The 27,213-nt window shown below is 47.7% G+C and overlaps 1 pseudogene; it reads left to right on the forward strand.

The window, feature by feature from the left end:
- Positions 1-10,250: 10,250 nt before the first annotated feature.
- Positions 10,251-27,075, forward strand: LOC102938866 (annotated as a pseudogene).
- Positions 27,076-27,213: the final 138 nt, after the last annotated feature.

Consider the following 27,213-nt stretch of genomic DNA (forward strand, 5'->3'; position numbering starts at 1 on the left):
GGGTTTTGCCTCTGGCCAGGAGGGATTTTACAGCACTGTATACAGAAAGGTGGTTACCCTTCCCTTTATATTTATGACAGCCACTCAAATACCCCAAGAGAACCAGCTTCAATAGAGAAATATACCCTCCTCCCACCACGTCCCCCTTGTTTCACTAATATCCTGGGACCTACATAACTACACCAACACTCCTTCCTGGGCAGGCATGTCCCAGTTTGTGTTTGTGCAATTAACTATTCCTGTCAGAGTGTAGCACTTTGCATTTAAAGTTTGTGGCTTGAGCCTCTCTCTAAAACAACTGAAAACTGAGGGAGAGGGGTGGGGATCCTTTGAGATCCTGTGTGGTAATTGTTCCTATTCCATCTTCCTGGGCTTCTCTTGCCTCTAATTGCTTCTCCTGCCCCCTCATCCCACCTCCCCCTGCTCAGCCTCCCCTACAGCGTGTTTGGTTTTTATCAGCTTGGGCCGTGCCGTCAATTATTCAGAGCCACCGGGGAAAGGAATTAGCAACCGGCTGGAGACTGCCATGGTGGGTGTGACGGTGGTGGGGGGAGAAGCAGGGAAAAGGTCGAGGAGGAGAACGCTACCTCTGGGAGGTTAGAGAGCGCAGAGATGGAGCACAAGAGAGGGGTTGTTACCCGGCGGTATTGTTGCTGCTCCAGGGTTATGCGTGGCTTTAGTACGCGCTGCGTGCAATGCCTCCCGCGGCCTTGGAGAATCCCCCTCTGAAGAGCATGGGAGGTGCTGCAGCCGGAGCAGCTTAGGGGCCCATCTAGTCCAGTACCCTGAAGCCAGGGGAAATTTCTGGGCCTCGACTAGAGCCCTGAAGCATGAAGACTGAGACCGAAGCATTTGCTTCCAGCCAGCCTCATAAGCCCTTCCCCCACCAGGCGATCCCTCTCCCAGCCACCTGCTGCTAGGCTGAGCCTTTCCTCCAGGGGACAGATTGTGTGGTGTACGCCACGCAGGCTGCTGTCTGAGACCTGCAGGGTAAAGTGTGATGGTTTCTGGGGCCACTGGGAAGAGGAGAGACCCAAGTGCTTGAACCTCAGTCCAGTGGGGGACACAAAGGTGTGTTAACCGCACAGGGGCATCCAGCTGAGTCTGCAACCAGGAGGGGAGCGAGAAGTGGTTTGTGCACTTAGGTGGTGACCCACCTGCATGCAGCTCGTCCCATGTCCGTCAGTGGCCCGGAAAGAGGAATCTCTTGCAGCCAGTTCACAGAAATTTCTGCCCCTGGATCTTCCCACCCAAGGTGTTCCCTGTCATTAATGCTGAGAGCCTTTAAGTACTTCATGCGTAGTTGTGCAGAGGTGAATTTTACAAACCTAGTATGATAAGTGACAGGTGCCCAAGGGGCTTCTGTACTCAGAATTGCAGCATTTGCATGGGCTATCTGCATCCTGCTTCGTCTGAGCACAGGGAATTCATTCCTCTGATGATCAGTGGAATTACAATGATAGCACCTCCTGGACTCTTCTATTTTTACAGGAGATTAGGATTGGGGATCAGAAGAATTGCATAAAAGGAGACCATACTTCCCACCAAGTGTAAACCCCTGCCAGTGGTCTATAAAAAATGCTTTGGCCCTGGTCCTGTCATCTCAAATCTGTTTAAGCTTCATGAGAGAAACTCAAATCACAAGACTGAGGTCTCCAGTTACAGTCTGGATCACCCTGATACTGGACATTAGACTGCAACCTAAGGATTAACTCAGAAAACTTTTTGCAACTCTAAAGCTCACCAACTTTACCATGAAACTGACTTAAGAATTCTATTCATGTCTCTATGTATAATGATGTCCGGTTACTGCAGGGCGGAGGGAGGCATTGGGTCATTAACCGGGGCCACCTCCTACCCACGGGCAAGCTCCTTCTCAGGCTGCAGCAGCTCCCGTCCCAGCTTCGGAGCAGAGGGAGCCCAGCTGCAGGGGTTGGGTGGGAGGTGGAGATTGTGACGGGATGTAGCCCCAGCATGAAGCCTGGTAGCTGTTGGAAATGCTGTGCCCCTAAACCATTCAGCTGGGTTGGCCTCTCCCCCGCACTGCTGGTGACACACAGCCAGCCCCTCTGGGCTGTATTGTCACCCAACATGACAGCAGGTGCCACCACACACCCAACGAAGTTACGTGAATGCCTTACCTAAGCAACAATGGAGGCACTAACCAATTTCCCAGGTCTCCAGCCTTGCACCCCCGCTGAAGCATAAACCCAGAATTAGGCTGTCTTGAACTGCACAGCGATCTGTACAGCGTAAACTCATTAAATAGTCTGCTCCCTCCGCGATGGAGGGAAAATATTCAACACCCGTTCTTAACAGAGCTAAGATTTCCAAACACTTCACTCAAAAACACACTGGTTAACATAAAACATAAATCAGGTTTATTAACTACGGAAGGATATGTTGCCGGCACCCAGTGCCGAGAGGCAAAACAACAGCAAGGGTTCGTTACCCGGTATGCTTCACTCAATAATCACAACGGGGTGGCGAAGCAGAAAAGTTTATTTGCAGCTGCAAACGAGGTACAGGGAGAATAGAATCTCAAATCCTGCACACAGAGCAGGTCATTACACACACTTTTATATTCCTTAATGCTACTGCACTACACATCAGCCACTTAAAACTTTGCACAAATACTCTGCCTTCCTTATATGGGTTACAACAATGTTTATTTCCTGCAACCTCTAACAAGCATTCCTAGCAACTTAAACAACCAGCACATTCTGTCTGGCCTTGTAACTATCTCCGATTATTTTTAACTTGGCATCAGCAAACCTTACACTATAAGGCATTATCTGCGGCTGCAACATTGTTTTTAGAGCAAAAGAGCTTACTCAAACCAGCCAGGCCTGAATTCTATTAAGGGGGGTTGAGAAGAAGCCCTTAGGCCTTCAACAGGGAGACTTCCTTGACCCTTATGGCCTTCCATCCCCTCGACTTAATTAGTGGCCATGCCCTGGGGTCTCCAACAATTCCCTCCTTTGAGAATACTTATTTTTATTGTTTGAGTTTTTTTATTTTTATTTACTTACTAGTGGGCTATGCATAAAATTAAAATTTTTAAAACTATGCAAAATAAGCATTTTTACACAGGACCACATACAACACAGTAAACATAACATGATTAATACAGGGAAAAAAAACTTAAATAATAGGCTAAACAACCCACTTAGCCGCGGGGAAAGGCCCCAACCAGAAAATAGAGAGCCTAGCCAATTCTTCCCAGTTTGCTGATGAATGCCCTTTACCAGCTGCTTTAGGTGTTGTAAATCAGCTTTTACGGATGGCCCTGCATCTGTTATATTAAAGCAACACATGCCTGCAAACTCCTGGCGTAGGTGACCACGGCGTAGAAGCAAATAGTCCACAGCCAGCGTGTTCTGTAGCATAGCCTGACGTACTTTCCCTAACTTATGTGAGAGTTGGGCCAGGACGGTTGAGGTTAAATTAATGGCCTTTGCCACCGTGCAGGCAAGGTGCTCTACTGCGTGATAATTATGCACCACAAGCCCAGGAATACCAACTAAAGAAAAGGCCAGAGCGGCTGCCTCACTCTCTGAGAATAAGGTTCTCTGAGAATGTTGTTGCGTTTACTGCACTCTGGGCCAGTGCCATCCAGATGTTTATGGGTACAATGCCTGATACAGCAGTACCAGTTAGGCAAATGGCCAAGAGGGGGAATAAAATATACCCTCCCATTTATTTTCCTGCCTTCCTGGCTGGCTGCCGTTTAAATAGTAATTTTAGTCCAAGATCCTCAGTGGAGGGGGCTGAATGCACGGTCCACCTTTCAGCCTGGGGGGGTTGACACCGCTTTTAGCAGGGTATAATGAATCCAATTCTTGTGTCCCTCGACCTTTGCTGCCATGTGGGAGACCAGCAGGACGGTATAGGGTCCCTTTCACTTTTCCTGGAGGGGCTCGTCTTTCCAGGTACATACGAGCACTGAATCACCAGGCTGCAGGGAGTGGATGGGCGAGTCCAAGGGTAGAGGCTGGGAATCCTTAGTATACCTGTGAAGAGACAAAAGAACAGCAGACAGGGAACACATATACTGAGACAGAAACCCATTCCCCAATTCCCACTCTCCCCCTGACACAACCGGTGTACCATTTATAGGCCATGCCCTTTCAAACATAATTTTAAAGGGACTGAGCCCTAATCTACCCTTTGGGAGAGCACAGATGCGGAGCAGAACTAGGGGCAGGGTATCAGGCCACCGTAGGGAGGCCTCCTGGCATACTTTTGAGAGATGTCGCTTAAGGGTCTGGTTGGTCCGCTCCACTACCCCACAGGCTTGCAGTCTCCAGGGTGTATGGAGTTTCCAGGGAATTTGTAAGGCGTCTGAGATGCTTTGGACGATTTTTGACTTGAAGTGTGTTCCATTGTCAGATTCCATCCACTGGGGAAGTCCAAAGCGAGCAATAATCTCCTTAACAAACTTGAGAGCCACTGTTCTGGCAGTGCAATTGCGACATGGAAAGGTTTTTGGCCATCCACTGAATCTATCCACTATAACAAGGAGATACTTAAACCCTTGGGTCCGGGGAAACTTAGTAAAGTCTATTTGCCACACCTGTCCGGGGCCTGGAGTGGGTTCCAGGGCTGCTGGTGGTACTGGGTGTCCTGGTCGGGGGTTATTCTTTTGACAGACTAGGCATTCCGCCTGTACCTGGGCAGCCAGGGGTCTGAGTCTGGAGGTTATGAAGTACTTTCCCATTAGTTGGATAAGTGCCTCCCTGCCAGCATGAGTGGTTTGATGTAATTTCTGTCATACTGGCAGAATTAGGCCCTTTGGTAAGAGGACTTTCCCTTCCAGGGAATGAAGCCATCCCTCCTTTTCCTGGAGACCAAGTTTGTCAGCTAGCTGTTTCTCCTCCCCAGAATACTGAGGGGTCGGGAGCTCCCCACTGATGGGATAAGGGCGTGCATATAGGTGTTCTCAGTCTGCGGGGACATCAGGGTGGCAGCATGCTTCGCCTCTCTATCTGCCCTGGCATTACCCCTGGTCACATCTTGATCCTCCCTCTGATGGGCCTTACAGTGTCCCACTGCCACTTCCAAGGGGAGTTGCCTCTAGAAGCAGGAGAATTTGGGGCCCGTGTTTTATTGGGGAGCCTTGGGCTGTCAGCATTCCCCTTTTTTTTCCATAGACCAGCATGGGCAGGCAGCACACCAAAAGCACATTTGGAATCAGTGAAAATATTGACCCATTTTCCTTTGGACAGTTCGAGTGCACGGGTCAGGGCCACTAGCAGAGGTCCCAGTGGGCAAACTTTCAGCTTCCACGGTGTCATTGAGGGTCACAATAGCATAACCCGCCCTCCTTTGCCCATTTATTACTATGCTGCTACCATCAGTGTACCACTCATAATCTGCATTTGGGAGGGGCACATCCTTCAAGTCCGGGTGGCTAGAATATTGGGCATCTATGATTTTCAAACAGTCATGTTTCTGTTTCTCAGTTTCTGGTAAGAGGGTGGCAGGGTTAAGGGATGGACAAGGCTGCAGCGTGACCTCAGGGTTTTCTAAGAGCTTTGCTTGGTATCTTTGCCTGTGGCTTCTGTCACAGTGAGGGAGTCTGCTACTGGCAACTGAAGGGGTTGATTTACAGCAGTTTGCGCCGCTCCAGAGTTCACTAAAAAATTTATTTTTTCATTTCCCACCTGCATTTTTACTCGGGGTTCCGGGGATAGGATGATCCATCTTCCCTGACACCCCTATTTCTGTTCTTCTATTGCCATCATAGAGGTACCCCCCCTTTTCTTCTTGTTTGGGCACTCATTCTTTTAGCGTCCCTCTTGCCGACACAGGGCACACTGATTGCGCCCCAGTCGTCTTTCCTGCAGGCCTGGACGTCCGCGTCCACGGCCCCTTTCTTCTCGTTTACTTCTCTTTGTGCCTGCCTGCACTGCCGCTACCATCAATCTCACTTGCTTCTTCTACTTCTCCACTTCTTTTAAACTATACACTTGATTTGCTGCTTTTAAAGTCTGTGCTATGGTCATACCCATTAAATCCTCCTTTTTCTGTAGCTTTTTCTTAATGTTGGGGGCTGCCCTGCTTGTAAATACTCCTTTAATAATTGCCTCTGTCTGCGGATCATTAGGATCTGCATTGGTATACTGTCAGATCGTGTCTCGAATGCGCTGTGAAAAGGCTCCAGGGCTTTTCTTTGGATCCTGCACTACCTCATATGGTTTAGTCCAATTATTCTGTCTGACAGCTGCATGACGGAGTCCATACAGTAGCAGCTCCTTATAGGAGGTGAGGTGGGTCATAGCCTGATTGTCATTTGGGTCCCACCTAGGATCCTTTATAGGAACCTGATTATCTGGGGTCGGGATATTGTTACAGTTCTGGTTATATCGCCTCTTTGCTTCCTCCCTTGCTTTTGCTATGACCTGTTCTTGTTTAACCTTAGTCAATAATGTTCACAGAAGGACATTACAATCATTTCAGTCTGGCTTGTAGCTGCTAAGGCATCCCTTAAAAACCGATACAAACTTGCTTGGGTTGATAGAAAATTCTCCAGCCTGTGCTTTGAAAGCGGCCAGGTCCATAGGATTAAAAGGTGCATGAGTATAGATCTGCATAGTAAGAGCTTGTCCTTTCTATTGCATTACGGGCAATTTTAGTCTCGGTAAGTAACGGGTATAGTCCAGCAGATGGAGCTCGAACCTCACTATGAGCTTCACTAGGAATCTTACTCTGAGCCTCGCTCTGTGTGGGTGTAGGGACCGAAGGGGACTCACTCTGTGTGGGTGTAGGGGCCGAAGAAGACACCGGATTTGCCATTACATTTGGGGTGGGGGGTCCGGGGACTGATATTAATTGCTACCGGGCCAATTGGGGTTAAATTACAGCATTGTAAAATATCAGTATGAAACCACAAGGTCATAAACAAGTAAGCATACGAACGCTCATTCCACTTCCCCGTTTGCTGACAGAACAGGAGTAACTGGAGGATTGTATTATGATTTAGTGATCCTCCGGAAGGCCACTGTTCCTGGTTCTCTAGTTGGTACTGAGGCCAGTCAACCGTACAAAATCGCTTCAGTTTACCCTTAGTTATTGGATCTGATCCAAATACCTTTTAATTTACTAAAATACACTTTAGGGGCATGCACCGTACCCTACCTCCCGTGCTCTGTTCCTGTCCCATACCTACAGGGTAACTCTGGGCATCCCCAGGTTCCAACAGAGCATATAATCCGGATTTTAAAAGGTTTTTACCTTATCCAAGGGACCGGTTCCCCACCGTCGCCCGCAGCTGCTTTTTCACTATGTGAGTGCGTTGCACCGTTGTGCCCTCCGGGGTCGATCAAACTGCGTCTCCTCCGAGGCCCCCGATGAACTCACCGGTGCGTGCTGGGCGTCGGTTGTCGCTGCAATCCTCGATCGCCGGAAGGGATCCGGGGAAGGCTAAATTGCAGACTTGTAGCCCACCCAGGGACGCCAAAAGCTGTTGCCGGCACCCAGTGCCGAGAGGCAAAACAACAGCAGGGGTTCGTTACCCGGTGTGTTTCACTCAATAATCACAACGGGGTGGAGAAGCAGAAAAGTTTATTTGCAGCTGCAAACGAGGTACAGGGAGAATAGAATCTCAAATCCTGCAAACCAGAGCAGGTCATTACACACACTTTTATATTCCTTAATGCTACTGCACTACACATCAGTCACTTAAAACTTTGCACAAATACTCTGCCTTCCTTATATGGGTTACAACAATGTTTATTTCCTGCAACCTCTAACAAGCATTCCTAGCAACTTAAACAACCAGCACATTCTGTCTGGCCTTGTAACTATCTCCGATTATTTTTAACTTGGCGTCAGCAAACCTTACACTATAAGGCATTATCTGCGGCTGCAACATTGTTTTTAGAGCAAAAGAGCTTACTCAAACCAGCCAGGCCTGAATTCTATTAAGGGGGGTTGAGAAGAAGCCCTTAGGCCTTCAACAGGGAGACCTCCTCGACCCTTATGGCCTTCCATCCCCTCAACTTAATTAGTGGCCATGCCCTGGGGTCTCCAACAGATAAATGTTAAGTGATGATAACAAAGAGATCAAAGCAGGTTACCTAGGAAATCAAACAAACTTGCAATCTAAGATTTCTACAAACTAGAGAGGATTTGATTCAGCAATATCTCACCCTGACGGAAGATACAAGCAGGCTTACAGATTCTTGAGGCACAGGCTTCATCTGCTTTGCAGTCTGGGTTCTCCTCCCCGTTTCAAAGTCCTTTGCCTTTCAGAGCTTCTTGAAGGTTTTGAGTTGTGCAGGAAAAAATACAAAAGATGATGTCACTCCCCATCTTTTATAGTTTCTTCCAGCTTGCTGGAAGGTCTATGCATGTGATGTGGGGGAAATCCACCCCCATTCTCCAAACATTCTCCATTGTCTGCGTGCTCCCTCCGAGGAGCGTTCCTTATACAGCGTTCCTTGCTAGTGGTTTCTTCCCTCAATGGGTGTTGACGACAGCAATTAACGTTGTCTGGCTACTGCATTGACATACCCGAAAGGCTAGTTTTGGGTCTTTCCAGCCTCACATCACACTTTAGTAACACACACATAGCATGATTTCATAACTTCACATATAATGATCGCACATACAATCCAAGGAAATATCAATGTTTAGCAGATGAAGACTTTTAGAATGGTACCACAAGGAATATTTTGCACAAAACATACCATAATTACATCACCATGGTAAATATGGGGTGCTTTGGAGTGCAGAGTATCACAGGGATGATCCAGAGAGTGATGGGGGAGGAGAGGAGAGAGTTGCAGGAGGGGCCTTGAGGGGAAGAGGCAGAGCGGGGTGGAACGTGGGGGAAGAGGCAGAGCATAGGGGTGAGGCCTCAGGCTTCCAATTACCGGCAATTAGAAAGGTGGCAACCCTATTAGTTACACAGACAGAGTCCCCAGTTTGTCACGCTAACACAGGGCAGTAAGGTCAGGAAAGGATTTAACGACTCTTTGACTGGCCAGTCACTGAGTCAGGGAAGAGGCCCCAGCACCATGTCACCAGCCAGCTCTGCATGGAGCTCAGTCTGAGAGCCAGAGCACCAGGAGAAAGCTTTAGGTCCTTTTATGAGTAAAGAGCTGGAGGAACCTATCCTGGATCTGTTGGGTCCTCACCCCATAGACGATAGGATTTAACATGGGGGGCACCAGGAGATACAAGTTGTCTGTGACAAAGTGGAAATGCAGGGCCATAATTGTGCCCAAACCTTTGTGTGAGGGCGGAGAGGAGATGTGGGACATAAATGGCTAAGATGACACACAGGTGGGAGCCACAGATCTCAAAAGTCTTGAGCCGGGCGTCCTTTGTTGGGAGGCTGAAGATGGCCCTGAGGATCTGGGTATAGGACACGGCGATAAAAAACACATCCAGACCGATCGCCAAGAATGTCACAGAGAGGCTGTAGTAACTACTGATGTGGATTTCGGCACAGGCCAGCTTCATCACAGCTACGTGCTTGCGGCCTTTGGCGAAGAAATTGTGGAGGTGTAAACACTACAAAGCCACTTTTGACGACAACTCCTCAGTTTCAGTGACGTAATAAAGGCACCTTAACGAGAGTTGTAAGGCTTTTTAAGCAAAAATTTTGTCACTGAAGTGCCAGTGTAGACACCGTCCTTGATTTCATCGCTGTAACTGGCCTCTGGAAGGCATCCCACAATGCCCATCCTAACCATTCTGGTCAGGAGTTTCAACTCTGCTGCCCTGCATCCAGGTAAATACTTTCCAATCCTCCCCCTTTAAATGCCCAGGAATTTTGAAATTTCCCTTCCTGTTTGCTCGGTGTGGAGTGTTCACATCACATCTTCCCAGGTGGCCATCGTGGATCCATGCCACAAATGGTCTTCCACTTGGACCACTGTGGAGCTGCTGGATCTGCTCAGTATTTGGGGAGAAGAGGCTGTGCAGTTCCAGCTGCGCTCCAGCTGTAGGAATTTCGATACCTAGGGGAAGATTTGTTGCAGCTTGTGGGAAAAGGGCTATGATTGGGACAAGCTGAAGTGCAGAGCAAATGTGAAGGAGCTGAGGCGCGCGTACCGGCAGGCAAGGGAGGCAAACAGTCGCTCCTGTGCTGTACCCCAGATTTGCCATTTCTGTAAGGAGTTGGATGCTATCCTTGGCAGTGACCCAACTTCCACCACCCAGAGCCCTGTGGATACGTCGGTGGGGCTGGAGCTGATGGAAATGGACCTAACCCAGAGGAGGAGGTCATCGATGCAGAGATGGAGGCATTAGAAGATGTGGAGCCCATGCTGGGGTTGCCCAGTGCTATGTCCAGTCAGGAGCTGTTCTCCGCTCTGGAGGTGTCCAGCCAGTCTCAGCAGTCACAATCAGGTGAGCCAGAAGCAGGAGAGGAGGACCCTAGTAAGTGGTTTTGCTTTGTGAAGTGCAGAGGTGGGTTGAGGGCAGAGAAATGTACAAGGCTGGCTGTGTTTGAGTGTGCTGGGCATTTCCCCAAGCAAATAGGCAGTATGGCAGAACAGGGTTTTGATGCACACTGAGATTTCACTGGAATCCTCCAGAGATCTCTAGGAAACCTTCCTGCAGGTACTCTGCAATCCTCTGCTGGAGGTTCCTTGGCAGAGCTTCTTTGTTCCTTCCCCCATTGAGGGACACTTTCTCTCACCACTCTGCAATTACTTGGGCAAGGACCAAAGCAGCACACAGGCGAGCAGCATAGGGACTGGGGCGGAAACCGCAAGCATGTGGTAGATGCACCTTTGCTTACCCTGAGGAGAAAGATATCTTCCACAATGACCCCCTCCTGTGGAAAAGGGTTGGAAACTTTAGAGTATTGTCCCCCGAGAAGTGCCCCACAACCCCTTTCACACTGCTTTTCTCCCACGCACAATGTCCCCCGCCCCTGGGAACGCTCACCATGCTTGCAGTGTTCGCCGGCTGGTGTGCTTGTCAAGGGTCAGCGGGAAAGTGACTGGTGTGTTACCAGCAGTGTACTTTAATGTAGCGTTTCAATGCTGTACGTATAGTTAACAATAATGCTTTTGTTTATTGTTACTTATGCTTTACAAGATAGGTCTTTGAAAGGAGGCACCCCCTCCACTCCAGCCGAGTGTCTCTGCCAGATAGAAAGTGCCCAAGATGGAGCAAGGAAGATCTGTTCCAGGAGGTGCAGCTGTACTCTCATGCAGACAGGACGGAATTCAGGCAGTGGAGGGACAGCGAGAAGCAGGAAAGTAAAGAAAAAGAGGCATACCCTAGGGATGCAATGGAGAGGCAGATAAAAGTTTTGGAGTGGGACACCACCATGCTGCAGTCCCTCCTGATGCTCCAGACTGAGGAGATGGGTGCCGCCCTCCCCTTCAGCACATTCAGAACTCTTTCCCATGTCCTCCCCAAACTCCACCCAGTCATTCCTTTCCGATTTCTGGGACGTCTCATTTTACCGTTCACTCCACCTCCGCAGACACCTTTTCAAATGAAAGCTGGACTTACGCTCAGCTGTGTGTGTGTGCATATGGTGTTGTGGGTTTTTTGGCAATAAAAACAAAGTTATCTGAATATTAAGCACTCTTTATTTGTTTCCGTTGACGTTATGGTACCAGATGGCAACAGCAAACCCACAGGCAGTTTTATCATTTCGTTACATTGAACCCTGGGCCTGACCAATCACAACTGCTTCCTACCCTACCAAAACTGGACTTTATTGTGCATTACAATCCCAAGCATAGCAACAAACATTACTCCTTCTCATTTACAAAGTGTTGATGCAAAAACTTCCTGATTCGAATTGCCCCCATTGTGCCCCTCTAATAGCCTTGGTATCTGGCTGCTCAAAATCAAAAACCAAGTGTTCTGTCTCAGCAGTGCACCCCGAGCAAACTTTTTACGCTTACCTTCAAAATATTATACAATGTGCAACACATGGCTACGACCATGGGAATATTTTCCTTGAATAGATACAGGCCAGTCCTCGCTTACAGACAGCCCCCCAGCCTGAAGCAAATACTCACCAGCAACTACACACCACACAACAAAAACACTAACCCAGGAACCTATCCCCACAACAAATCCCGTTGCCAACTCTGTCTGCATATCTATTCAAGGGACACCACCATAGGACTGAACCACATCAGCCACACTATCAGGGGCTCGTTCATCTGCACATCTACCAATGTGATATATGCCATTACGTGCCAGCAATGCCCCTCTGCCATGTACATTGGCCAAACCGGACAGTCTCTACGCAAAAGAATAAATGGACACAAATCAGACCTCAAGAATTATAATATTCAAAACCCAGTCAGAGAACACTGTAATCTCCCTGGACACTCAATAACAGACTTAAAAGTGGCAATTCTTCAACAAAAAAACTTAAAAAACAGACTCCAAGGAGAAACTGCAGAACTGGAATTAATTTGCAAACTGGACACCATCAAATGAGGCCTGAATAAAGACTGGGAGTGGATGGGTCACTCCAAAAACTAATTTCCCCATACTAATTCTCCCTACTGTTACTCACGCCTTCTTGTCAACTGTTTGAAATTGGCCACCCTGATTACATTGGCCTCATTACCACTACAAAAGTGATTGTTCCTCCCTTGGTGTTCTACTGTTGAGAATAGTCCATTTCCACTTTAATTGAATTGTCTCATTAACACTGACCCTCCACTTGGTAAGGCAACTCCCATCTTTTCATGTCCTGTGTATATATACCTGCCTACTGTATTTTCCACTCCATGCATCTGATGAAGTGGGTTTTAGCCCACAAAAGCTTATGCCCAAATAAATTTGTTAGTCTCTAAGGTGCCACAAGTACTCCTCCTTTTTTCTGCTCTGGAGATGCACTCAGTTTTGGTCACCCAGTTGCTATAAAGGATATAGCAGATAGAAAGGGGATTTCCCAGACAGGCTATGAGAAAGGGGGAAGCTGCCATATGCGGACAGACTGAAAAGTCTGGGACTGGTTAGTGTAGAGAAGAGACAAATAAGGGGGCATAGGATAGAGGAGAACAAAATAAAAGAATGGAACTGATTACATTGAAATGGACAAGCAGAGAACGCTCCCAACCAGTAATAGCTATCTACAGATACCCTTCAAAGGGGCTAATTCCCCAAAGAGGACACAAATTATCAGCAAAACTGATTGCGAGGAAAAATTTAGACAGAAAAATGGAAAGGAAAATAGGGAGCTTTCAACTCCTCCCTGAACTTTAACATGTGTTTAGTTACTGGTTTTCCTTTCCCCTTAGTATACCCTTGTAATGAGGCAGCCTTTAGTGGGACACTACTGAGAGTATCAATTCAGGACAAACTGCTTAGAGCAGGGCAGTCACAGCCCAAGGCTGGGGGTTCTTTATATTTAAGGCACGCCAAACCAGGCAAACAGAGAGGACTTTGGTTTTACCCCACTGGCTAACCAGAAGCAATTTATTCAGATACTCCAGTTCCCTTGTATCACCACCAGCACCACTCCTTATGGGGATGAATGGTTATGAAAACCAATACCCCAGTAAAAGGAAAAAGGTTCTCCCGATCCCAAAGGACCAAGCCCCAGACCCAGGTCAATATACAAGTTAGATCTTACCCACAAATCATGCTGTTGTCAATCCTTTAGAATTTAAAATATAAAGGTTTATTTATAAAATGAAAGCAATTTAGATAAGAGTTAAAATTAGTTAAATGGAATCAAATACATAGAACAATTGCAAAGTTCTTAATTCAGGCTTGTTTCATGATTGATGGGATTACGGCTGATTGAAAGCAATCAAGTCTCTGGAGTACAAACATCCCTTCCTGGATGGGTTGTTCAGTGCTTTGTTCAGAGCTTCAGTTTCAAGCACAGTTCCTCCAGAGGTCAGAAGCAGGATTGAAGACAAAATGGAAGGGATTCCAGGGCATTTTATATCCTCTGCCATGTGGAAGGATACCCCTTTGTTCTTACTGTGGAAAATCACAGCAGCAAGATGGAGTTTGGAGTCATATGGGCAAGTCACATGTCCATGCATGACTCAGTTTCCAGACGGCAGCCATTCATAGAATCATAGAATATCAGGTTTGAAGGGACCTCAGGAGGTCATCTAGTCCAACCCCCTGCTCAAAGCAGGACCGATCCCCAATTAAATCATCCAAGCCAGGGCTTTGTCAAGCCTGACCTTAAAAACTTCTAAGGAAGGAGATTCCACCACCTACCTAGGTAACCCATTCCAGTGTTTCACCACTCTCCTAGTGAAAAAGTTTTTCCTAATATCCAACCTAAATCTCCCCCACTGCAACTTGAGACCATTACTCCTTGTTCTGTCATCTGCTACCACTGAGAACAGTTTAGATCCATCCTCTTTGGAACCCCCTTTCAGGTAGTTGAAAGCAGCTATCAAATCCCCCCTCATTCTTCTCTTCCGCAGACTAAACATCCCCAGTTTCTCGGCCTCTCCTCATAACTCATGTGTTCCAGTCTCCTAATCATTTTTGTTGCCCTCCACTGGACTCTTTCCAATTTTTCCACATCCTTCTTGTAGTGTGGGGCCCAAAACTGGACACAGTACTCCAGATGACGCCTCACCAGTGTCGAATAGAAGGGAACGATCACGTCCCTCGATCTGCTGGCAATGCCCCTACTTATACATCCCAAAATGCCATTGGCCTTCTTGGCAACAAGGGCACACTGTTGACTCATATCCAGCTTCTCGTCCACTGTAACCCCTAGGTCCTTTTCTGCAGAACTTCTGCCTAGCCATTCGGTCCCTAGTCTGTAGCGGTGCATGGGATTCTTCCGTCCTAAGTGCAGGACTCTGCACTTGTCCTTGTTGAACCTCATCAGATTTCTTTTGCCCCAATCCTCCAATTTGTCTAGGTCCCTCTGTATCCTATCCCTACCCTCCAGCATATCTACCTCTCCAAAATTGCTGAGGGTGCAATCCACATCATCCTCCAGATCATTTATGAAGATATTGAACAAAACCGGCCCCAGGACCGACCCTTGGGGCACTCCACTTTATACCGCCTGCCAACTAGACATGGAGCCATTGATCACTACCTGTTGAGCCCGACAATCTAGCCAGCTTTCTATCCACCTTATAGTCCATTCATCCAACTCATACTTCTTTAACTTGCTGACAAGAATACTGTGGGAGACAGTGTCAAAAGCTTTGCTAAAGTCAAGGAACAACACATCCACTGCTTTCCCTTCATCCACAGAACCAATTATCTCATCATAGAAGGCAATTAGATTAGTCAGGCATGACTTGCCCTTGGTGAATCCATGCTGACTGTTTCTGATCACTTTCCTCTCCTCTAAGTGTTTCAGAATTGATTCCTTGAGGACCTGCTCCATGATTTTTCCAGGGACAGAGGTGAGGCTGTAGTTCCCAGGATCCTCCTTCTTCCCTTTTTAAGGATGGGCACTATATTAGCCTTTTTCCAGGCTATCTTGTGCTATCTTGAACGTTCCCAGGAAGGCTCCTCAGATGTGGATGGGAGTCTCCCAAGGTCTATTGTCAGTTAAGTGTTTCTTCACTGGGCACTTACTCAGAATCGTCCTTTCTCGAGAAGCTTACCAAATGCTTCACTGATGCTACTTAGAATCAAACAAATTGAGATACATGTACATAGTCAATATTCATAACTTCAAATACAAAAACGATACACACATACAGACAGCATAATCATAACCAGCAAATTACAACCTTTTCATAGACCCCTTACTCAACCTTCTTTGCACAAGGTTTGGTGCCACTATAGGACCAAACAATGATCTCTGTGGTCACAGTTCCCATCAATAACATCAGCCCCGTTCAGTAGAGATCTCAGTCTAAGGCGATCTTTGGGGTCCTGGTATGCCAGGGTCTGATGAGTTAAGGAAGTAAGAGGGATTTACATGTTTTCTAGCCCTCTGAAGAGCTGCTTTCAAACCCCAGGGTTATGCTCATGGAAATAATCCACCCCCCAACCTTGGGCTTTCCCTGTGATCCCCACTGCAGCACTGGGACCTTCCCTCCCCCTTTACTAGAAGGTTGTGATCTGTGCTGTCTGGGCTAAGAGGTGTGTCTTTTCACAGCTGCTTTCTGTGTCTTCCCAACCCTGGGAATTTCCTCCTCCCCTCTGTCAGTTGGGTCATTAGCATTTCCATTGATTCAGTTGGACCTACATCCTGTCTTCAAGAGACAGAGTTAGTTCTCACAAGCACGTCAGGAACAAAGTCCTGAAAAATCATGACCTGGTATGGAATACCCTGCGTCACCCCTCTCTCTATCCCCGAGAGGTCGGTTGTGTGACTGCTCCCCTCCGGCAGGTGACATACACAGTTCCCTCTTGAAGCCGGAGCCACAGCTTGGGTGCCTGGGAGCACAAATGCTGAATCATCCATTCTGTCCTGAGCATCCTCCCCCATGTGATCAGTGAGGAGACAGTCTCCCACTATTCCTCCCCCCGTTTCCTCCTCTGAGCCCCTCTAGGACACATACCCCTATGCTCTCTAGAGTGGGAAGTATCCCCTGCTCAGCCGTGAAGGACTCTCAGCTAGCAGCCTGGACAGTTGTCTCAGTGGCAGGCTCCACACCCCCCTTTCTTCCTGGGGTGGTGTTGCCTCCTGCTGCAGTGTTAAAGGAACCCACACCCACCTCTGTAGTGGTTTCTATGATTCTATCACCCTCCTCTAGGCTCCCCTCTGGAACACCTCTCCCTATGCTGCCTAGGACTGGGTTTATCCCGTGTTTAGCTGCAACATGGACATTTTTCTCCCTGAGGCAGTGCTACCTTCAGCTGAAGAGCAGGAGCTGGACTCAACCACCCCCACCCCTGGAAACATGCAGCTTCCTCCTCCTGCAGAGGAATCAAGGAAACTCTCTCTGTTTCTTTCAGCAGTTCCTGGGGCTTTCCCCTTTTCCTCTGAAGTTCCAACAGAACGCTCCTTCTTGCTGCGTGCGGACACTTTAACAGCCTGAGCTACATAGAAGAAATCATAGCCAATTAGCCTATCAATAGGGGTTTCGTCTACTACCCACACTGATAATACAGCTTCCAAAACCTCGGTTTCTGTGTGCACTTTAGCCAAAGGCACAAGGATTTTGTAACCGCCAAATAATAAAAGCTCTGCCATCTGTCCTGTCAGTACATCTCCTTGTTGCAGTATACCTCTCCTAACCACCAAAATTTCTGCCCCTGTATCTTCCCACCCACGATGTTCCCTGCCATTCAGTGCTTCATGCCTAGTTGTGCAGAGGCGAATTTTACAAACCTAGTATGATAAGTGACAGGTGCCTGAGGGGCTTCTGTGCTCAGAATCGAAGCATTCACATAGGCTACCTGCATCCTGCTTCGTCTGAGCACAGGGCATTTATTCCTCAGGTGATCAGTGGAATTACAATGATAGCACCTCTTAGACTTTTCTGTTTTTACAGGAGATTCGGGTTGGGGATTAGAAGAATGGCATAAAATGGGACCATGCTTCCCACCAAGTGTAAACCCCTCTATCTGTAGTTTATTCACAATAGATGCTTGTGTCTGCTCAAAGTCATCAGCTAGAGAAGCCATCTCATCCACAGTTTTCACCTTTTTGTCCCATAGACACTGTTTCACATCATCTTTACATATGTTTAAGAAGTGCTCCTAACCAACCAGCTAGGTCAAACATTCCTTCAAATCTTGTAACAGCTGTGCCCCTTACCCACTTTCCCATCAAATCTTTCATTTTTTAAACATATTCCATGTTACACACCAGCACCCCCTTAAGATTCCTAAATTTCATACTATATCTTTCAGGGGGAAATCTGAAATTGTTTCAAAACCATTTCTTTGAGTTTACAATAATCTAAAGCATCATCAGTTGGCATTTTATTGACTATATCCAGAGCTTTACCAGTTAAATTAGCAACTAAAGTGGGCATCTTCTGGGCATCAGGAATCTTATGAATTACACACAGACTCTCAAAGGTATTCAGCAACGTCAGCTGCCTCGTTGTATGCAGGACACAGCTGTTCCCATTTGAGGATTTTTGGAGAGGTGGGAATCAGTGGAGTGGAAGGGTTCTGGTTCTGCTTTTCCAGCAAGTCCAATTGGTAATTCTGCTCTCTCTCTCTCTTTCTTCTCACTTTCTTGTTGTTTTAGTTCCATATCCATTCTGTGTTCAGCCTCCTCTCTGGCAGCCTCTGTTGGCTTTAGCTGCAAAAATTCTCCTATGTTCTTTTTCTACTGCCTGCAATCTGAATAGGTCCAATTTCACAATCTTTCGCTGTTTTCATTTATCTTGCTGTTTTTCTGTTCCTACTTCCATTTCCCAAAATAAGCAAACAGAAAATAACAAACTGGTCACCTCTTTGACTGATCTCCAGCCACCACACTTAAAATCTCACTTAAAATCTTTACACCAGTGTATGAAGTGCAAATCTCACTCAGAAAACAAGTTGTGTATTTCACCCTACTCACTGTGCCAGACTTCCCCAGAGTGCAACACAGAACTGGGGTACCACTGAGCCCTCTGGCCCACTAATCTGAGTCTCCTCTCACACTGTGATTATGTGACAAGCTGCAGACCCCTCCAAGTCCTGCACTCACACAAACATTCACAGGCAGGGACACACCCAGCTGAGTTACATGAATGCTTTCGCCAGCCATTCATGAACCAACAATAGAGAGGCTACAGCTAATTCCCCCCAGCTCCCCATCTTAGGACCCCAGAGCTGTACCATCTGGCCTTGGTCAGAAGCCTGACCGGTGTAAGTTTATTACTGAGTCTGCCCAGTCTCAGTGTGGAGAGGACAATGCACCAGCCCCTCTTCCTGAGCAGATTTCCCTTTTGCATTTCAAACACACTGTTTTAGGTAAAAAACATGAAACCAATTTATTAACTATAGAAAGACAGATTTTAAGTGATTTTAACTAATAAGTGTACAGATGAAAGTAGATTACCAAAGAAATAAAGGAAAATCCCAATCTGAGTTCTAGAAACTAGACAGGGTTTGAATCAAGCAGTGTCTCACCCTGATGGTAAAAACCATTCACCAATCTTCTATACACATGCCAGGATTTCTCCTTTCCAGCTTGGGACCAGCTCCCTAGTTAAAATATTTTTCCTCTAGCTGTGTTTTGAGGTGTTGAGTTGTGCGGGGAGTGAGGCCAAGTGATGATGTCACTTTCCCCTTTTATAGCTTCTGCCAGATGCACAGTTAGTGGGAAAGTACAAGCACAAGATGGAGTCCGGTGAGCAGGTCACATGCCCTTGTGTGCTTCAGTGAGCCATAGCAGGGGCCATTACCCATATTCTGGCTACAACATCTACAGGAAAGTCCATCAGGTGGGGAGAAGCTTCTTCCATGCCCCATTATGTGCACATTGATGGGCCATCAACTTGAATCATCCTTTCATAATGTGCTGGCTCAACTAGATGTAAGCTGCCATGTGGGAGTTACCACAGGAACAAACACATTTGAAATACAGGTACATTGTAAATATTCTTATCTTCAGATACAAAAATGAGACATGCATACAAATAGGATAATCATATTCAGCAAATCATAGCTTTTCTACTGACACCTCACATGACAGAGTTTGTACAAGATTTGTGGCAACTATATAACAATGGTGAAAATGGCGGTGCCAGGGTGTTGTTTTGGGGTAGTGCCTGGAAGCTGTTGGAACTGCTGTGCCCCCAAACCATTCAGCTGGGTTGGCCTCTCCCACTGCTCTCATGGTGACACACAGCCATCCCCTCTGGGCCCTGTTATCACCCAACACAACAGAAGGTGGTGCCACATACTCAACTGAGTTACCTGAGTGCTTTACCAAAGCCACTCATAGACCAACAATGGAGGAACCAGACAATCTCCCAGCTCCCCAGCCTGGCAACCCTACTGGAGCATAAACCCAGGATTAGACCGTCTTGCACTGCAGAGAGATGTGTACAGCGTGAACTCGTTAATTAGTTTGCTCCGCCCTTGATGGGGGAAGATATGCACCAGCCTTTGTTAACAGAGCTAAGATTCCCAAACACTTCACTCAAAAACACACTGGTTAAGATAAAACATAAATCAGGTTTATTAACTACAGACGGATAGGTGTTACATAATTATAAGTGATAGAAAACAGATCAAAGCAGGTTATTTAGGAAATCAAACAAACATGCAATCTAAGACTTGAGCACACTAGGTAGGAGTTGAATCAGAATAGCAGGAGTTTGCCTGGGAGTTCGCCTGGAGTGAGCCCAGTGAGGCTTACATCTTGCCAACGTCTCTGAGGAAGCTCATAGTAGGTAGGTGATATGGAAGGGGGGGGTTCAGCTGTTGTGACCTGCACTGGATGTGCCATGTTTGTCTTTCTTCCGCAGGACAGAAGCGACTTTGTCTGTACAAAGTGCAAGCTGGTCTCCATATTGGAAGAGAAGATTGAAGGTCTGGAGCAACAGGTAACGACCCTGCGTTGTATACGAGAGACTGAGGATTTTCTGGACAAAACTCAGGGTAGGCTTCTAGGGGCACAAAGCTCTAAAGATATAGTGCAGGTTGCACAGAGGAGCCAAGAGGCCAGTGAAGAAGCTTGGCAACATGTGACCTCCAGAAGAGGTAAGCGGAATGTCCGGGTTCCAGTAACACAGACACAGGTAACTAACCGCTTTCATGTTCTCTCCACAGGTACCATTGCGGAGAGTGGACCAGATGATATGTCTGGGGGGAGAAAGCAGAAGGAGACTCCGCTGGTTGGAAGGCATGAGATGCGATGTCCTGAGGTTGGCGGTTCCACGACCACCACTCCCAAGAGGAGAAGGCGGGTGGTGGTGGTCGGGGACTCTCTCCTCCGGGGGACTGAGTCATCTATCTGCCGCCCTGACCGGGAAAACCGAGAAGTCTGCTGCTTGCCGGGGGCTAAGATTCGCGATGTGACGGAGAGACTGCCGAGACTCATCAAGCCCTCGGATCGCTACCCCTTCCTGCTTCTCCACGTGGGCACCAATGATACTGCCAAGAATGACCTTGAGCGGATCACTGCGGACTACGTGGCTCTGGGAAGAAGGATAAAGGAGTTGGAGGCGCAAGTGGTGTTCTCGTCCATCCTCCCCGTGGAAGGAAAAGGCCTGGGTAGGGACCGTCGAATCGTGGAAGTCAACGAATGGCTACGCAGGTGGTGTCGGAGAGAAGGCTTTGGATTCTTTGACCATGGGATGGTGTTCCATGAAGGAGGAGTGCTGGGCAGAGACGGGCTCCATCTTACGAAGAGAGGGAAGAGCATCTTTGCCAGCAGGCTGGCTAACCTAGTGAGGAGGGCTTTAAACTAGGTTCACCGGGGGACGGAGACCAAAGCCCTGAGGTAAGTGGGAAAGCGGGATTCCGGGAGGAAGCACAGGCAGGAATGTCTGTGAGGGGAGGGCTCCTGCCTCATACTGGGAATGAGGGGCGATCAACAGGTTATCTCAAGTGCTTATATACAAATGCACAAAGCCTTGGAAACAAGCAGGGAGAACTGGAGGTCCTGGTGATGTCAAGGAACTATGACGTGATTGGAGTAACAGAGACTTGGTGGGATAACTCACATGACTGGAGTACAGTCATGGATGGTTATAAACTGTTTAGGAAGGACAGGCAGGGCAGAAAAGGTGGGGGAGTAGCACTGTATGTAAGGGAGCAGTATGACTGCTCAGAGCTCCGGTACGAAACTGTGGAAAAACCTGAGTGTCTCTGGATTAAGTTTAGAAGTGTGTGCAACAAGAGTGATGTTGTGGTGGGAGTCTGCTATAGACCACCGGACCAGGGGGATGAGGTGGATGAGGCTTTCTTCCGGCAACTCACGGAAGCTACTAGATCGCATGCCCTGATTCTCATGGGTGACTTTAATTTTCCTGATATCTGCTGGGAGAGCAATACAGCGGTGCATAGACAATCCAGGAAGTTTTTGGAAAGCGTAGGGGACAATTTCCTGGTGCAAGTGCTAGGGGAGCCAACTAGGGGGGGCGCTTTTCTTGACCTGCTGCTCACAAACCAGGTAGAATTAGTGGGGGAAGCAAAAGTGGATGGGAATCTGGGAGGCAGTGACCATGAGTTGGTTGAGTTCAGGATCCTGACGCAGGGAAGGAAGGTAAGCAGCAGGATACGGACCCTGGACTTCAGGAAAGCAGACTTCGACTCCCTCAGGGAACAGATGGCCAGGATCCCCTGGGGGACTAACATGAAGGGGAAGGGAGTCCAGGAGAGCTGGCTGTATTTCAAGGAATCCCTGTTGAGGTTACAGGGACAAACCATCCCGATGAGTCGAAAGAATAGTAAATATGGTAGGCGACCAGCTTGGCTTAATGGTGAAATCCTAGCGGATCTTAAACATAAAAAAGAAGCTTACAAGAAGTGGAAGGTTGGACATATGACCAGGGAAGAGTATAAAAATATTGCTCGGGCATGTAGGAAAGATATCAGGAGGGCCAAATCGCACCTGGAGCTGCAGCTAGCAAGAGATGTCAAGAGTAACAAGAAGGGTTTCTTCAGGTATGTTGGCAACAAGAAGAAAGCCAAGGAAAGTGTGGGCCCCTTACTGAATGAGGGAGGCAACCTAGTGACAGAGGATGTGGAAAAAGCTAATGTACTCAATGCTTTTTTTGCCTCTGTCTTCACTAACAAGGTCAGCTCCCAGACTGCTGCGCTGGGCATCACAAAATGGGGAAGAGATGGCCAGCCCTCTGTAGAGATAGAGGTGGTTAGGGACTATTTAGAAAAGCTGGACGTGCACAAGTCCATGGGGCCGGACGAATTGCATCCGAGAGTGCTGAAGGAATTGGCGGCTGTGATTGCAGAGCCCTTGGCCATTATCTTTGAAAACTCGTGGCGAACGGGGGAAGTCCCGGATGACTGGAAAAAGGCTAATGTAGTGCCCATCTTTAAAAAAGGGAAGAAGGAGGATCCTGGGAACTACAGGCCAGTCAGCCTCACCTCAGTCCCTGGAAAAATCATGGAGCAGGTCCTCAAAGAATCAATCCTGAAGCACTTAGAGGAGAGGAAAGTGATCAGGAACAGTCAGCATGGATTCACCAAGGGAAGGTCATGCCTGACTAATCTAATCGCCTTTTATGATGAGATTACTGGTTCTGTGGATGAAGGGAAAGCAGTGGATGTATTGTTTCTTGACTTTAGCAAAGCTTTTGACACGGTCTCCCACAGCATTCTTGTCAGCAAGTTAAGGAAGTATGGGCTGGATGAATGCACTATAAGGTGGGTAGAAAGCTGGCTAGATTGTCGGGCTCAACGGGTAGTGATCAATGGCTCCATGTCTAGTTGGCAGCCGGTGTCAAGTGGAGTGCCCCAGGGGTCGGTCCTGGGGCCGGTTTTGTTCAATATCTTCATAAATGATCTGGAGGATGGTGTGGATTGCACTCTCAGCAAATTTGCGGATGATACTAAACTGGGAGGAGTGGTAGATACGCTGGAGGGGAGGGATAGGATACAGAAGGACCTAGACAAATTGGAGGATTGGGCCAAAAGAAATCTGATGAGGTTCAATAAGGATAAGTGCAGGGTCCTGCACTTAGGACGGAAGAACCCAATGCACCGCTACAGACTAGGGACCGAATGGCTAGGCAGCAGTTCTGCGGAAAAGGACCTAGGGGTGACAGTGGACGAGAAGCTGGATATGAGTCAGCAGTGTGCCCTTGTTGCCAAGAAGGCCAATGGCATTTTGGGATGTATAAGTAGGGGCATAGCGAGCAGATCGAGGGACGTGATCGTTCCCCTCTATTCGACACTGGTGAGGCCTCATCTGGAGTACTGTGTCCAGTTTTGGGCCCCACACTACAAGAAGGATGTGGATAAATTGGAAAGAGTCCAGCGAAGGGCAACAAAAATGATTAGGGGTCTAGAGCACATGACTTATGAAGAGAGGCTGAGGGAGCTGGGATTGTTTAGTCTGCAGAAGAGAAGAATGAGGGGGGATTTGATAGCTGCTTTCAACTACCTGAAAGGGGGTTCCAAAGAGGATGGCTCTAGACTGTTCTCAATGGTAGCAGATGACAGAACGAGGAGTAATGGTCTCAAGTTGCAATGGGGGAGGTTTAGATTGGATATTAGGAAAAACTTTTTCACTAAGAGGGTGGTGAAACACTGGAATGCGTTACCTAGGGAGGTGGTAGAATCTCCTTCCTTAGAGGTTTTTAAGGTCAGGCTTGACAAAGCCCTGGCTGGGATGATTTAACTGGGACTTGGTCCTGCTTTGAGCAGGGGGTTGGACTAGATGACCTTCTGGGGTCCCTTCCAACCCTGATATTCTATGATTCTATGATTCTATCTCTCCCTGACTGATGATACAAGCAGGCTTACAGATTCTTGAGGCACAGGCTGTATCTGCTTTGCAGCCTGGGGTCCCCTCTCCCATTCAAAGTCCTTGGTCCTCCTGAAATTCTTGCTGGTGTTGAGTTGTGGGGAAGTGAAGACAAGAGATGATTTCACTCCCCATCCTTTATAGTTTCTTCCAGCTTGCTGGAAAGTCTACGTATGTGACATGGGGGGTCCACCCCCATTGGCCAATCATTCTCCATTTTCTCTGTACTCCCTCAGAGGAAGCTTCCTTATGCAGAGTTCCTGTGCTAGTGGATTCTTCCTTGGATGGGTGTTGATGACAGCAATTAACAGTGTCTGGCTACTCCACCGACATCCACTGGCTACTCCACTGATTGGCTGATTTTGGGTGTTTCCAGTCTCACATCACACTTTAGTAACTCTCACATAGCACGATTTCATAACTTCACATACGACCAAAGGAGATATCAGTGTTTAGCAGATTAAGACTTTTAGAATGATACCTCACAGGACATACTTTGTACAAAACATACCATAATTACATCTGTCATAAATATAAAAGGAAGGGTAAACCCCTTTAAAATCCCTCCTGGCCAGAGGAAAAATCCTCTCACCTGTAAAGGGTTAAGAAGCTAAAGGTAACCTCGCTGGCACCTGACCAAAATGACCAATGAGGAGACAAGATACTTTCAAAAGCTGGGAGAAAGGAGAGAAACAAAGGGTCTGTGTCTGTCTGTCTGCTGCTTTTGCCGGGGATAGAGCAGGCATGGCGTCTTAGAACTTTTAATAAGTAATCGAGCTAGGTATGTGTTAGATTATGATTTCTTTAAATGGCTGAGAAAAGAACTGTGCTGAATAGAATGACTATCCCTGTCTGTGTGTCTTTTTTGTAACTTAAGGTTTTGCCTAGAGGGATTCTCTATGTTTTGAATCTGATTACCCTGTAAGGTATTTACCATCCTGATTTTACAGAGGTGATTCTTTTACTTTTTCTTCAATTAAAATTCTTCTTTTAAGAACCTGATTGCTTTTTCATTGTTCTTAAGATCCAAGGGTTTGGGTCTGTGTTCACCTATGCAAATTGGTGAGGATTTTTATCAAGCCTTCCCCAGGAAAGCGGGTGTATGGTTTGGGGAGGATTCTGGGGGGAAAGACGTTTCCAAGCAGGCTCTTTCCCAGTTATATAGCTGTTAGACGTTTGGTGGTGGCAGCAATAAAGTCCAAGGGAAAAAGGAAAATAGTTTGTACCTTGGGGAAGTTTTAACCTAAGCTGGTAAAAATAAGCTTAGGGGGTTTTCATGCAGGTCCCCACATCTGTACCCTAGAGTTCAGAGTGGGGAAGGAACCTTGACAGTCTCTTTGACTGGCCAGTCAGTGATTCAGGGAAAAGGGCCCAGCACCATATCACCAGCCAGCTCTGCATGGAGCGTGGTCTGAGAGCCAGAGAATCAGGAGAAAACTCTAGGTCCCTTTCTGAGTAAAGAGCTGGAGCAACCTATCCCAGATCTGTTGGGTCTTCATCCCATAGATGATGGGGTATAGCGTGGGGGGCACCAGGAGATACACATTGTCCATGAGAACATGGAAATGCAGGGCCACATTATGCCCAAACCATTGCGTGAGGGCGGTGAAGAGATGAGGGATGTAAAAGGCTAAGATGACACAGAGGTGGGAGCTGCAGGTCCCAAAAATCTTGAGCCAGGTGTCCTTTGTTGGGAGGGTGAATATGGTATTTGTCCTGCGACCATCACCCTAAACCCTGGGCACATAAAGGAAGTCAGGGAATGTACAGTACATTCAGGAGACACCACTGTGCCTCAGGATAGGACACCTTCTCTCTTACTCCATGTCAGATTCCAACTGAACCAATTTCACGAAGCCCTCCACCTCCATCCTGCCGGGCATTCCTGGCCTGGACTCAGCCCATATCTGAATCTCCATCCCCTTCTGCACCATATACGCCATAGCCATCTTGGGGAACTTCGCCATCCTGTTCATCGTGAAGAGGGAGCCGAGCCTCCATGGGCCCATGTATTATTTCCTCTGCATGCTGGTCATCACCGACCTAGTCCTTTTTACGTCTATCCTACGCAAAATTTTGAGCATATTCTGGTTCAATTCCAGGGAGATCAAATTCAGTGCATGCCTCATGCAGCTGTACTTCATTCTCAGCTTCTCTACGATGGAGTCTCGGATCCTTGTGGCCCTGGCTTTTGATCGCTATGTGGACATCTGCGATCCCCTGAGACATTGTACTACCCTGACAAACCCCATGGTGGCCAAAATTGGCCTGGCCGTGGTGCTTCGCTGCTCCATGCTCCTATTGCCCACTCCCTTCCTGGTGAGGAGGTGGCCATATTGCAGAACCATCATCATTGCCCACACATACTGTGAGCACATCTCTGTGGTGAAGCTGGCCTGTGCTGACATCCACATAGTAGTTACTATAGCCTCTCTGTGGCATTCTTGGTGATCTGTCTGGATGTGCTTTTTATTGCTGTGTCCTATACCCAGATCCTCAGGGCCATCTTAAGCCTTCCCACAAAGGAAGCCTGGCTCAAGAGTTTTGGGACCTGTGGCTCCCACCTCTGTGTCATCTTAAACTCTTACATCCCAGCTCTCTTCTCCTTCCCCATCCACTGGTTTGGGCACAATGTGGCCCTGCATTTCCACATTCTCATGGCCAACAGGTACCTCCTGCTGCCCACCATGCTAAACCCCATCATCTACTGGGTGAGGACCCAAGAGATCTGGGATAGGCTGCTCCAGCCCTTTACTCATAAAGGGACCTCAAGTTTTCTCCTGGTGCTCTGGCTCTCAAACTAAGCTCCATGCAAAGCTGCCTGGTGACATGGTGCTGGGCCCTTGTTAGGGTTCCCTTCCCACTCTGAATTCTGGGGTACAGATGTGGGGACCTGCATGAAAGACCCCCAAAGCTTATTTCTACTAGTTTAGGTTAAAAAC

The sequence above is a fragment of the Chelonia mydas genome, chromosome 1, assembly GCF_015237465.2.
Source record: "Chelonia mydas isolate rCheMyd1 chromosome 1, rCheMyd1.pri.v2, whole genome shotgun sequence".
In the NCBI taxonomy this organism is placed as follows: Eukaryota; Metazoa; Chordata; order Testudines; family Cheloniidae; genus Chelonia; species Chelonia mydas.